Source organism: Suricata suricatta, chromosome 9 (genome assembly GCF_006229205.1).
Source record: "Suricata suricatta isolate VVHF042 chromosome 9, meerkat_22Aug2017_6uvM2_HiC, whole genome shotgun sequence".
Lineage (NCBI taxonomy): Eukaryota > Metazoa > Chordata > Mammalia > Carnivora > Herpestidae > Suricata > Suricata suricatta.
In genome coordinates, this window is record NC_043708.1 from 134,536,368 (window position 1) to 134,549,910 (window position 13,543).

A 13,543-nucleotide genomic window follows, 5' to 3' on the forward strand; every position below is an offset into this window, starting at 1 on the left:
ATACCTATTAGTAGACATATTAATGTATATTTAATTATATGTATATTAATGTGTTTATGTATTTACTATTAATGTTTATATGTATTTAATTAATTATAAGTATATTAATAGGTATATTGTTTATATATATAATATACACCCTTGTCACAAACTCACTAAGCTGTGCAGGGCACATATTAGTCACACAAACTCCTAGAAGGAAAAGATCTTGGAGAAGTGTCTGGTCCAGCCACATTCCTCCCAGTTGAGGACACTGGGGCCCAGAAAGACGACGTGACCAGTCCAAGGTATACAATGAGTGAGGTTCAGAGCCCGGGACAAAATCCTAGTCTGAGGCCTGCGTTCCTTTCCCCTCCTCCCAACACGATTCCCTGGCATGGCAAGTGGAGGACTTCAGGAAAGGAGCTGGCTCTTAGCTGTGTCCTGAGCAGGCCAAACCCTCTGGAGGTGACCTTGGCTTGGGGGGCACGGCAGGAGAGAGCCTGATGGCCCAAGATAAGGGAGATCTGCGGGAGAGGAGAAGCAGCCAGCTGCGACTAACACCTGGGCCAGGCTAGCCGGTTCCCAGCCACCTACATTGGCCCTGGGCTGGGGGTGAAGGAAGAGGGGCGGGGAGGAGGGAGCATGCGGCAAGGGCCTGTAATTAAAGCCCCCTCCCCCTTGCAGGGCCCCTGGGCTAACAGGGGCAGCAGATCACCTTGAGGCCACCGAGTGGTAAGTCTGGGAAGGGCAGCAGCTTGCTGTCTTTAAAATCACAGACTGTGTTTGGAATCACACACATAGGGATTCAAATCCTAAATCTGCCAACACTTTTTTTTTAAGTGAAAGAGAGAGTGTGTGAGCATGAGTGGGGGAGGGGCCGTGTGAGAGGGAGAGAGAGAAACCCAAGCAGGCTCCGCACTGTCAGCGCAGAGTCTGATGCGGGGTTTGAACTCATGAACCATGAGATCATGATCTGAGCTGAAACCAAGAGTCAGGCTCTTAACCAACAGAGGCACCCACGTGCCCCTGCCAACACTTTTTTTTTTTTAATGTTTTTAAGTTTTTTTTTTTTGAGAGAGAGAAAGAGAGAGAGCAGAGGAGGAGCAGAGAGAGAGAGAATCCCAACCTCACTCATTGCAGTCACATCCCCCCGTTGTCTTTCTGGGCCCCAATTCCCTCCACTGGGAAGAATGTGACTGGACCAGATGCGTCTCCAAGACCCTTTCCTTCTAGGAGTGCATGTGGCTAATATGTACCCTGCACAGGCCCAATCCCACGAACTGTGAGATCATGACCTGAGTGGAGATCAGGAGTCGGGCACTTAATGGACTGAGCCACCCAGGCGCCCCTGCCAGCACTTCGAACCGCATGACCTGGGCTTCTCTGAGCCAGTTTGCCTTCCTAGGAAATGGGGCTAACCATCCTTGGCCCTTCTGAGGATTTTGAGAATATTCCACATGTGTAGACGAGGGGCTCAGAAAATGGAAGGCAGCATGGAGAAGGGTTCAGGCTGCCTTGGTTCAAATCCCAGCTCCGGTCGTAGCTGGCTCAGGCCCTCTTGGTGTGCGTTTCCTCTAACGGGAGGTGGCGGGCAGTAGCACCCACCCAGTCCAACAGAGTTAGTGAACTCCTGGATGTGAAAGTCTTGCGGGGGAGGGGGGGCTGACTCAGCAGGTGGTCCAGAGCACGGCCTTCTTGTGGTGCACCTGCCTTGTGGTGCCCCGCCCCCCCCCCTCAGAAACTCTAGATTCAGAGCAGGACTTGCGAGGTTTTCCTGTCGATAGAAATGCTCATAAGACTTGAGAAAAAAAGATCGGCCTCACGATATGAAAGGAAAACCAGAAGGTAAAAATTACTGACCACTTTGTTAAGTGTCCCCCAAACATACTATTATTTTTAACTTTATTAACTGTTTGTGAACATTGAGTAACATTTGAAATTCATTTATAGGCTAGATTTTCTCATTCCGTGAGGATTTCAGTGACTGATGGTAAGAAGTCAGAACCAATCATAATTTAAGTCACTTATAGCCAAATAACCTGAAACGCGAACTTGTAGAAATCATTTTAGTTGATCACTGGGACAGAGTTGAAAAATGCAAAAATTTGAAATCTGTTAAAATATATATAAGTAGAAATAATAAAAATGCATATAAAGAATATATTGTGCATATAGTTTAACGTAATGAATTCAGGACGGTAGATTCCTCTGCAGAGAGGGGAGAGGTACACGGAATGTTTCAACTATCTTGGTAACTTTTTAAAAATTTTTTTAAATTAAAAAAATTTTTTTAATATTTGAGAGAGAGAGTGACAGTGTGAGCAGGGGAGGGTCAGAGAGAGAGGGAGACACAGAATCCGAAGCAGGCTCCAGGCTCTGAGCTGTCAGCACAGAGCCCGACGCGGGGCTTGAACCCCCGAACTGTGAGAGCATGACCTGAGCTGAAGCTTAACCGACTGAGCCACCCAGGTACCCCAGTAACATTTTATTTCTAAGCTGGGTGGTGAATGCCACTGGTTTTTATTATATTATTCTTTATCTCTTGTTTTTACATATGAAAAATGCAGTGAAAATTTAAATGTTTTGGCAGCAGAAAGAGGAGAAAGAAGTGTCCCCACATCATTTCAAATTATTTTTATGGCAAATGTATATTTAACGTGAAATGTGGTGGGGGGGATCCTTTAAAATGTTTTGTATAACGTGAGGTGCGACTTCCAAAAGTGCAAGTGTGCCCGTGCCCCTCCAGGCCCCAGATCCCTCCCCTGGGATGATCAGCTGCCCACTGAGGACTCTCGTGGACATTTGTTCTCTTTATGAAGCGTATGTCTGTCCAGGAGTGGATATGTCTGTCTCTCCCTATGTGCCGAGCAGGGAGACGTAGGTATATGGAGTTCTGAGAAAGCCAGACTGTTCCAGAAAAGACAGAATCAAGTAGAGCTGGAGGTCTGAGCAGACCTGGCGGTCACTCCCCAAACTAGGGGTAGAGTGGGTCCAGCTGAGCGTGACAGGTGCCGGCTCAGCCTAAGGGCCTGTCCCCTTCACCTCTGGGGACAGGAAGCAGCTGCCTGGCCCTGCCAGTTATAAAGAGGCTGATACACATGGGGAAGAGTGAGCCATAGGAAGGGAGACCTTGCTGGGCAGAGGGGCAGACAGGGGAACAGTGTGTGAGTGGCTGGGGGAGTCTCAGAGGTGGAGGGTGGGGAGAAATGCGCGTGTTTCTTGCTTGCAGTGCGAGGAAGCCAGATTCCCCAGAGCATCACTGGGCCTACCCAGGGCCCTGGCTTGTGGGAGCCCACCCAGAGAGGGGAAAGGTCCTAAGTACGAATCTGGTAAAAGTCTGCCACTAGGGAAGATGCCCACTGACCTCTGGGCCGTTCCTCTGAGCTAGATCTGACTCAGGGCCTTGTTTGGCATGAGATTAGAAGTCAGAGTCTGAGGAAGAGGTCAGCCAGCGCCTGATCTGTGGGTCTGGGCAGTGACCCCTTTGATTATCTTCTCCTGGATGTGAAAGCAAGGAAAAGATGTGACATAAGTGAGGCACTTGGATGCTCAGTCGGTTAAGCATCCGACTTTGGCTCACATCATGCTCTCACGGCTCATGAGTGTGAGCCCTGCATCAGGCTCTGTACTGATGGCTCAGAGCCTGGAGCCTGCTTCCAATTCTGTGTCCTCCTCTCTCTCCACACCTCCCCTACTTGTACTCTGTGTGTCTCTCTCTCTCAAAACTAAACATTAAAAAAAACTTAGGGGAAAAAGATGTGACATAATAAAAAAATATATATCGTTTTCAGCCCCTGTTCCTGACACTAGGCTTCCAAAACTCTTGCCCTAAGTGCCAGCAGCATTTATTTCATTCTAATAATTTGGTCTTCGACCCTGGTTCTTGACACAGACTTCCTAAATCCCTTGGAACTTCCTGGGTCATAGCAGTATCTTTCGTTCCATGTGGTGACTCTAGGTGGTCTCCTGGAGGGGGGCTGCTCAAGAAGCCAGGATTTTCAGTAGCACCCCCATCCTCCACAGAGGAAAGAGGGGTTGGACATGATCGTGTCTACGTGAGGAGGCCTCCATAAAATCCCAACACTGCAGGGCTGGCCAGCCTCCAGGTTGGCAAACATGTCCACACTGGGAGGGTCACACATCCCGATCCCTGGGGACAGAAACTCCTGTGCTGGGGACCTGCCCACTCACCACCATGTGTACCTGTTATCTGGCTGTTCATCAGCAGCCTTGACCGTGTCCTTTAATAAACCGGTAAATGTTAAGTGTTTCCCTGAGTTCTGTGAGCCGCTCTGGCAAATCATCAACTCCAAGGGGGAGGAGGTCCCAGGAACCTCTGGTTGGCAGTTAAATCGGGCAGAAGTTGTGGGTGGGGCACCTGTGGGGCTCAGTTGGCTGAGCATCCGTCTTCAGCTCAGGTCATGATCTCCCGGGTCATGAATTCAAACCCCGCATCAGGCTCGTGGCTGTCAGCGCAGAGCCTGCTTTGGATCCTTTATTCCTTCCTCTCTCGGCCTCTCCCCTGCTCATGTGCTCTCTCTCAAAAATGAATAAATATAAGTTGTGGGTAACCTGGGGACTCCTTCCTGAGATTGGCACCTGAAGTGGGGGCAGCCTTGGGGGGACTGAGTCCTTAACCTGTGGGGTACAATGCTGTCTCCAGGCAGACCCTGTCAGCATGGAGTTAAATTGTAGGACACCCAGCTGGGGTCGCAGAGAATTACCTGGTGGGGGGACCCCACACATCTGGTGTCAGAAGGGCTGGGGGTGTGGTTGCGTGTGACAGTATGGGAGACACGGGACCTGGTGGCTGAGGTTTTCTCTGTTCAAAAGCTATCCCATGAGGGGCTGGCTCAGTCGATTAAGCGTCATAGTCTCACAGTTTGTGAGTTCGAGTCCCACGTCCAGATCTGTGTTGACAGCACAGAGCCTGCTTCAGATCCTCTGTTTCCCTCTCTCTCTGTTCCTCCCTGCTTTCAAAAAGAAATAAATGTTCAAAAAAAAAAAAAGATATCCCATGAAACTCTTAAAATCAACCAGAAGTGGAGCAAAAGGGTTGGGGGTGGGGGGAGGTGCAGGGGCAGCTGAGGGCTGGACTCAGCGCAGCCTCGAAATGGGGAAGGAAACCGGAGCCGTGGCGAACCCCAGTCCTCTGGGAAATGAAGCCGAGGGAACTTCCGGCCCAGTTCCTGGCTCGTGGCCCATGTCTGCCAGGGTCTGAGGGCCAGTGGCGAGGGAAAGTCTGCAGCTAAGAAAGAACGTAAACACACGGAAAGCCTCTAGGAGGCATCATTCTTAGCAGGGAAAATAGGAAACGTCTCTTTTCAAAGTCCAGATGAGGACCCCGAGGCTCTCTACCACCTTTTCTATTCAGCGATGTGCCAGAGGTCAGAGTCAGGTCATAAAATGAAAGGAAGGGAAAAAGGATTTGGAGAGGGGGAGATAAACCATCCTTGGAAGTAATGTGGTTGTCTGCATGGAAGGCCGAATGGATCCACAAGCAAATTATTGGAAATAATAAGAGAATTTAGCAAGACGGACCACTACAGGATCAGTAGTAAACAATTGTTTTTATTTATGTTGACCTCATATTGTGCACTGTAATAATAATAGCTAACCTTTATTTTGAGGGGAGGGGATTCTTTTTCATTGTTTTTTAAGTTTATTCATTTTGAGAGAGAGAGAAAGAGAGAGAGAGAGAGAGAGAGAGGCAGAGCGAGAGAGGGAATGAGAAAGAATCCCACCAAGCAGGCTCCACACCATCCGCCCAGAGCTGACGTGGGGCTTGAGCTGGGCTTTGAACTTGGATCTGTCCAACTCTATAGTTGATATGGGACTCCTATTCAGACGGCTATGGACTGACTTGTGTCTCCACGTCCCCCCCCCCAACTCAAATATTGAAGCCCTAACTCCCAGAGGGGCTGAATTTGGAGTTAGGTTGAATGAAGTCATAAGGGTGCCACCCGAATCCTATAGGACTAGTGTCCTTGTAAGAGGAGATATCAGAGAGTTCTCTTTCTCCCTCTGCCACATGAGGGCACAGTCAAAAGGTGACCTCCTGCAAGCCAGAAAGAGAGCTTGCACCAGGAACCAAACTGGCAGGCACTTTGTGGAGTTTTTGTTTTGTTTTGTTTTTAAATGTTTGTTTATTTATTTTGAGAGCGAGTGTGTGTGTATGTGAGTGGAGGAGGGGCCGAAAAAGAGGGAGAGAGAATCCCAGGGGCAGGCTCTGTACCACCAACCCAGAGCCCCCTGCAGGGTTCAAACTCACGAACCATGAGATCATGACCTGAGCAGAAACCAAGAGTCAGACGTTCAAGCAACAAAGCCACCCAGGCACCCCTGGCCAGCACTTTGATCTTGGACTTCCTGTCTCCAGAAGCATGAGAAATATTGTTCTGTTGTTTAATCCATTTGGTTTGTGGCATTTTGTTCTGGCGGCCCAGCTGGTACCAGTCAGCCAGGGATGCCAATTAAAAGGAATGGCTCCCCTTTCATGGAATGTTGCTCTTCCCAAAGTAAGCAGTCTCTCCCTCTCTCTCTGCCCCTCCCCTGCCCATGCCCTGTCTCTCTCTCAATATTAATAATCATTAAAATTTCTTTTAAAAAATAATAAGACATACTCTTTACTGTAAATTCTACACAGTTGATTCACACAAAACACTTACGATGATTTTTACCAAACCACATCCCCATCGCCAGCCTGTGATTGTGGTTCTCTATAGATCGAACGTGAGTGTTGGTGGACACTTTTCTCGTTTATGTGAAGGAAGATGAAATAAAACAACAAAGACATGTTGGAACTTCACTTGTTAACCAACAATGTAAACTACTTCTTCGCTAAATCAGGGTATTTTTTTTTAAGCTTATTTATTTATTTTGAGAGAGACAGAGACGGTGCGAGTGAGGGAGGGGCAGAGAAAGGAAGAGAGAAAGAGAAAATCCCAAGCAGGTTCCACACTGTCAGCACAGAGCCCAACGTGGGGCTTGAACTCACAACACTGTGAGATCATGACCTGAGCTGAAACCAAGAGTAGGATGGTCAACCAACTGAGCCACCCCAGTGCCCCAGATCATTGGTTTTGAATAGTGAAAGAATATCCGCTCAGGTGTGCGTGTGCTATTTACAGTGTGATGACCACGGGCGTAACACACTTATAAGTTTAACCTGAATTATTAACATTTCCCAACACTTTGTCTAGACAATCAATAAAACATTAAAGCAAGGTTTGACTTGCAGTTCCTGGAACTGTGTGTGATACACAGTGGACACTATCAAAATGCTGGCGATTCCTTATTATGATTTGCGGTGCAGGTCACTCTGATGGCTCCTGAGCTTCAGCATGGCTGGCTTCTGGATGGTGTCCACAGGAGCCTGGAGAATTATGTTGCTGGTTCAAGTCCAAGAGAAAGGCAGGAAGGTGGGCGGACCCAGGCGGTTAAGGAGAAGGTAGGGCTGGGTGAGCGGACAATGCAGTGGAAGTCTTGCCTCCTACCCACTGTTTACTGAGAGGGGCCTGGGGTGGAGGGTTGGAGCTCAGGGGGCCCGGGGTGGAGGGCTGGAGCCCAGGGGGCCCGGGGTGGAGGGCTGGAGCCCAGGGGGCCCGGGGTGGAGGGCTGGAGCCCAGGACGTACATGAGTTTCATCCCCACAGAGGCACCAACAGAGTTGAGTCAGAGCTCATTGTTCAGACATGGCTGCCATATATCATTCAGCTAATTGATTTGGATATCTCTTTCTCAATATTCTGAATTTATGGGTGTGGTTTTCTTTTCTTTTACTTCTCTGTTTCCCTCCCTCATGTCTACTGCACTTGGTCTCTAGGAGTCTTGCAGATCCCAGGCTCATGGGGTCCTCAGACCAAGGTGATAACTATCCACTGAGTTTTGAGAGCATCTGGAAAGAGATATTCATTATGGGAGATTCTTCAGTTTCAAACAGGCCCCAGGGAAAATCTGCTGGGCTGGCTTGGAAGAAGTCCAGCTCTCATTTGTATGATCTGCTTAAGGAGAATGACTCTTCCGTGCCAAGAAACATGAAGTTAATTGCCAGGGTAGACAGGACAGTGCCCTTTTTGCAGACTTCACCAGTGGAACAGTGATTCACATGCTCAGCATCTGACCTCCTGATGCCACCCCAGCACCCCACTGACTCCCTGCATGACCGGGGCTTGGGGAAGGGGAGGACATGGGCGACAAGACCTCTGACTACATCCAGCCATGCTGTCTCCTTCACTCTTTAGACACAGAGTGGGGTGATCAGGTGGCACATTATTCCAAGCTCTTGGGTGCAAACATAGACAAGACCCCACTATGGTGAGTGTGAGCAGAAAAAGGCTTTTGGGAGCCTCTGAGGATCACTGTGAGGACGCCGGCCAGGTGTGAGAGCTGGGGCAAGGCAGACCTGCCGTGAGGAGATGTCACTGCCCTCCCGATGGAGTGTGGTCACAGGACTGTTGCTGCCTAGGGTCAGGGGGGATGCTTCTGACATCCCCCCTCCCTGCCCAAACTAGCCTTCACTTCCCAACTGATTGGGTGGACGTGATTGGGTATGTTTCTGGTTTCTATTAGACATAGACTCAAAAGGTGGAGGCCATCCCCAAATGAGAAAAGGGTGTGTGGGCAGGCAACTGGAATGATAAATGTTCCCATATAATCAGTGATCGGACATCACATGATTAAGACACGGCCCCAGGGACCCCCCCCTTTCTGCCTTGAGAAAGGCCCCTGGGCCCTGACCGCTACCTGGGTCCTCTGACCCTCACTCTGCGGCTCTGGTTCCTTACCAGGAACCTTCATTCTATGTGTCACCCAGAAGTAATGGTTTAATTGTTGCTTGTATGTTTGGTTGGGTCTTTGGGTTTTTTAAAGTTTGTTTATTTTGAGAGAGAAAGAGAGAATGAGTGAATGAATGAATGAATGAATCCCAAGCAGGCTCCGCACTGTCAGCCCACTGTCAGTGCAGAGACTGATGTGGGCCTTGAACTCAGGTACCGGGAGACCATGACCTGAGCCAAAGTTGGACACTTATCCAACTGAGCCACCCAGGCGCCCCTCCTGCTTAAGTATTTTAAAGTAACAAAATCAGAGAAGCTAATAAAATATTTTATCCTTAAATAGTTCAATAGGTATCTCTTCAAAACATAGATATTTTCCTAAGTAGGAGCTACTTAACAATACCTAAGAAAATAAAATAATACTGGGGAAACTGTGTGTTTTAACTCAGGTCTTAATCGCAGAGTCGTGAGTTCAAGCCCCATGTTGGGCCCTACCCCTACACTGCACACTGGCTGTGGAGCCTACTTGGAGAAAAGAAATTAACAAATATCCTGTCTTCACTCAGATTTCTTTCACTACCCCAAAGATGATGCTTTAGATGGATTGTTCAAACCAGAATCCAATCGAGGACAAAGAATTGGATTTGGTGGTTGTGTGTCTTAAGTATCTTTACTCTAGAAGAGATCCCTACTGTTGTGCTTGTTTTGTTATTTTTTAAATGTTTATTTATTTTTGAGAAAGAGAGGGAGAGCCAAGGAGGGGCAGAGAGAGAGGGAGACTAAGATCCAAAGTGGGCTCTGAGCTGATAGCAGAGAGCCCAATGTGGGGCTCGAACTCACGAACCATGAGATTATGACCTGAGCCAAAGTTGGGGGCTTAACCAACTGAGCCCCCCAGGTGCCCCAGTTTTGTTATTTTGTGTGTGTGTGTTTCAATTGACACTGATTTAGAGAACTCAGAGGAGTGTCTTGTTGACTGTTCTATTTATCTAGATAGGTCCGATTGTTTCCCTGTGGTGTCACTTAGCTTGTTCCTTTATCCTCTGCATTTCCTGCAAACTGGAAGTTAGATCTAAGGGCTTGATTAAATTTAGGTTAACATTTTGTCAAGAATGTATCCTGGGTGATGCGGCCTGCCTAATCCAGGACCTCAGAAGGCACAGGACGCTGTCCTACCAGAACAGACGTTAGATGAAAGGCTAAATTGAGATCATTCCCTGTCTTGTAATTTTGTATTTTCGTCCTGAGATAGTCATTGCCCTCCAGAAACATTTTACCTAATGTTTTAGCATCCATTGTTATTCCTTGTCTGAATCAATTACTTCAAGAGGGCGTTTTTCTAATGCTATTTCTTTGACATTTATTAGCTGGCATTGTTCTGTAAAGAGGAGCCTTCTTGTGTCGTCAGTTGGGGCTGTGCGGTTATCCTGAAACTGGAACTACTGGTTCCTACTGGATGGCAGGAAAAAATGCATGATGTTTTGGCTTTAAATATGAATCCTCAGAGTAACGAGTTGGTGTGACAGCTTTGGCCAACACAGTAGTCCCCCCTTATCCGTGGCAGGCATGTTCCAAGACCGCCACGGGAAGCCCGAAACCACATCTAGCAGTGAACCCCACAGATACTATGTTTTTTTCCCTATACATACTTACCTATGATAAAGCTTAACTTATAACGGAGGCACACTAAGAGGTTAATGACAATAACTAATAACAAAACAGAACGGTTATAACAATATATACTACATTAAGAGTTACGTGAATGTGGTCTCTCTTGCAAAAAATCTTATTGTTCTGTACTCACTCTTCTCGTGAGGGTGTGAGATGATAAAAGGCATACACGAGATGAAGGGAGGTGAGTGACATAAGCACGGTGATTAGCATCAGGCTACTGCTGACCTGACCATGTGCCCGAAAGAGACCCTCTGCTTCTAGGTTACACCTGGCTGTGCGTAACTGAAACTGTGGATCAGAAGGGACTACTGTAAGGAGGAAATGTTCTTTTCCTTTTTAAAGTATCATTATGGGCTGCTGGATCGTTTTAATTTTTTTTCTAATTTTTAAAAAGAATTATTTTTGAGAGAGAGAGATATAGCATGAGCAAGGGAGGGTCAGAGAGAGAGGGAGACACAGAATCTGAAGCAGGCTCCAGGCTCTGAGCTGTCCGCACAGAGCCCCACACGGGGCTCGAACCCACGAACCGCGAGATCACGACCTGAGCCAAAGCCAGACGCTTAACCGACTGAGCCACCCAGCTGCCCCTAGGCTGCTGGAGTTTTATGTATTCAATATTGCATAATTAGTTACAGTCTATTCTTTTTTTCTTTCTAAAATTAAACACAATTTTTAATGTTTATTTTTGAGAAAGAGACACAGAGCATAGGCAGGGGAGGGGCAGAGAGAGAGGGAGACACAGAATCCGAAGCAGGCTCCAGCTCTGAGCTGTCAGCACAGAGCCCAACAAAGGGCTCAAACCCACGAGCTATGAGATCATGACCTGAGCTGATGTCAGACGCTTAACTGACTGAGTCCCCCAGGTGCACCTCTTTTTTTTTTTTAATGCTTTATTCTTTTTTTAAACTACTTTAAATTTTTTATTTATAAAATGTTTTTAAATTTTTTTGCGAGAGCAAGAGAACACAAGCAGGGGAGGAACAGAGAGACAGGGATACAGAGGATCCAAAGCAGGCTCTGCGCTGACAACAGAGCCCAGTGCAGGGCTTGAACTCATGAACCATGAGATCGTGACCGGAGCCAAAGTCAGATGTTTAACCAACTGAGCTGCCCAGGCTCCTCTCACAGACTTTATTCTTTTCTGATGCTCAAGTTGTGCCATCTTTGGCCAGCGGGAGCCCTGCCAGATGGTTTCCATGTATTTTTTGACACATCTCTGCAGCCTTTGGTCCCTCTTCCCCATCCAGTGCACCGTGATGCCCCACATTCCCCAGGAGAACTCTTCCTGCTCCAGCCCCGAATGAGCCATTTCCGCAAGAGCTCAGGCTCCTTTTTCAAATATTTCAGAGGCAGTCTGCAAGCTAAATACCCTCGGCTGGATACAGCCTATGACATGCTAGTTTGCCACGTTAGCTCTTGTTTCTATAGTTTGATACGTTAAGACGCAAGCCATCAAACCTCTCTGCACGTTGTCGTTGCCCTTATGGGTGGGCCACATATTTTTAAACACAACATAGGGGTGCCTGGGTGGCTCAGTCGGTTAAGTTTCTGACATCAGCTCAGGTCATGATCTCACGGTTCGTGGGTTCAAGGCCCGCATCAGGCTCTGTGCTGACGTCTAGCTCACAGCCTGGAGCCTGCTTCAGATTCTGTACCTCCTTCTCTCTGTGACCCTCCCCTGCTTGCGCTGTCTCTCTCTGTCTCTCAAAAATAAATAAAGAACATAAAAAAATTTTTTTTAACACAACACAGGTCTGTGCAGGACCAACCTGTCCTTTGACTACTATGCTCACTGAACGCTGTGCATTTCCTGGTGTCATGCAGAATCCTAGGGAATGACTCTCACAATCTAGCTTTGCCTTGTCGGCTCCCAGATTTGGCCCCACTGCCCTAGGATTAGATTGTGTCCCCCTCCCACCTTCACGGCCCACAGCATTTCAAAACAGCTGACTGCCTCAAGCCCCGAACCGTGACCCGGCAAGACCTCCACGATGTACTGTGAAGTGGAAAAGGCCATCTACAAAATAACACATGTAGTATAATCTAATTTTTTTATGGAGTATATACCCATTGGGAAATAAACATGGATAGGAACCTCATCACAGGCTTAATAGAGGTTATCTCTGGGTGATTATTTCAATTTATTTAATTTGTCTAAATTTTCTAGGATAAGCACATAATACTTAAAAAAACTTTTTTTATGTTTTTTTATTTATTTTTGAGAGACAGAGAGAGACAGCGCGAGCAGGGGAGGGTCACAGAGAGAGGGAGACACAGACTGTGAAGCAGGCTCCAGGCTCTGAGCTAGCTGTCAGCACAGAGCCCGACGTAGGGCTTGAACCCATGAACTGTGAGATCATGACCTGAGCCGAAGCCGGATGCTTAACTGACTAAGCCACCCAGGCGCCCCCACATAATACTTTTTAATAACAGGTTTTTTTATTTTAAGAAAAGAAATCAGGATAAACACACAAAGATACTGGAAGAATAGATGTGACCAGTAAGGGGGGTGACCCAGGACCATGCCCACCAGGTCAGCGATGCTCAGAAGCAAGGGCACCAGGCCTGTGGGCACCCGCGGGGACTTTGCACACCTGTTCATCAACGCTGAGTGCCTGTCATCTCGACGACTCACAGTTACCACCTTGATCACAGGGCAGGGTGGGCAGGATGGACTGACCAGGGCAGGCCACCCCCGGCCCTCGGCTGAAAGAAGTCAAGTAAGTCATCTTCGTCTTGTTCCTCATCTGGCCCTGCCCCTGGAGACCTCCCTTTCCCAGCCAGCCCTGGCCTCATCCCAAGCCCTGCCACTTCTGGTCTCTGTACTCTCGGGTTAACTGAGCCCTCACCCAACTTGGTGGTAAAGCCAGCGGGCCTGGAGGCAGGGAGGGACCTGGGAGAAGAGGTCACGTCTTCCAAAAGTGACCTGGGAGGGTCCCCTTGGCCTGATGCCCCGATGCTCAGCTCTCAGCACTGGGTCAGCAGACTCCCAACCCGCCTCTTCCCTTGACCCCCCCCCCCGGGGGGCTGGGATAAAGGACTTTGGCCCCCCAAGGACCTCCAGCTCCAAACCAAAGTGGGCCTCTGCACAGTGCCTGTTGGGGGGATCCT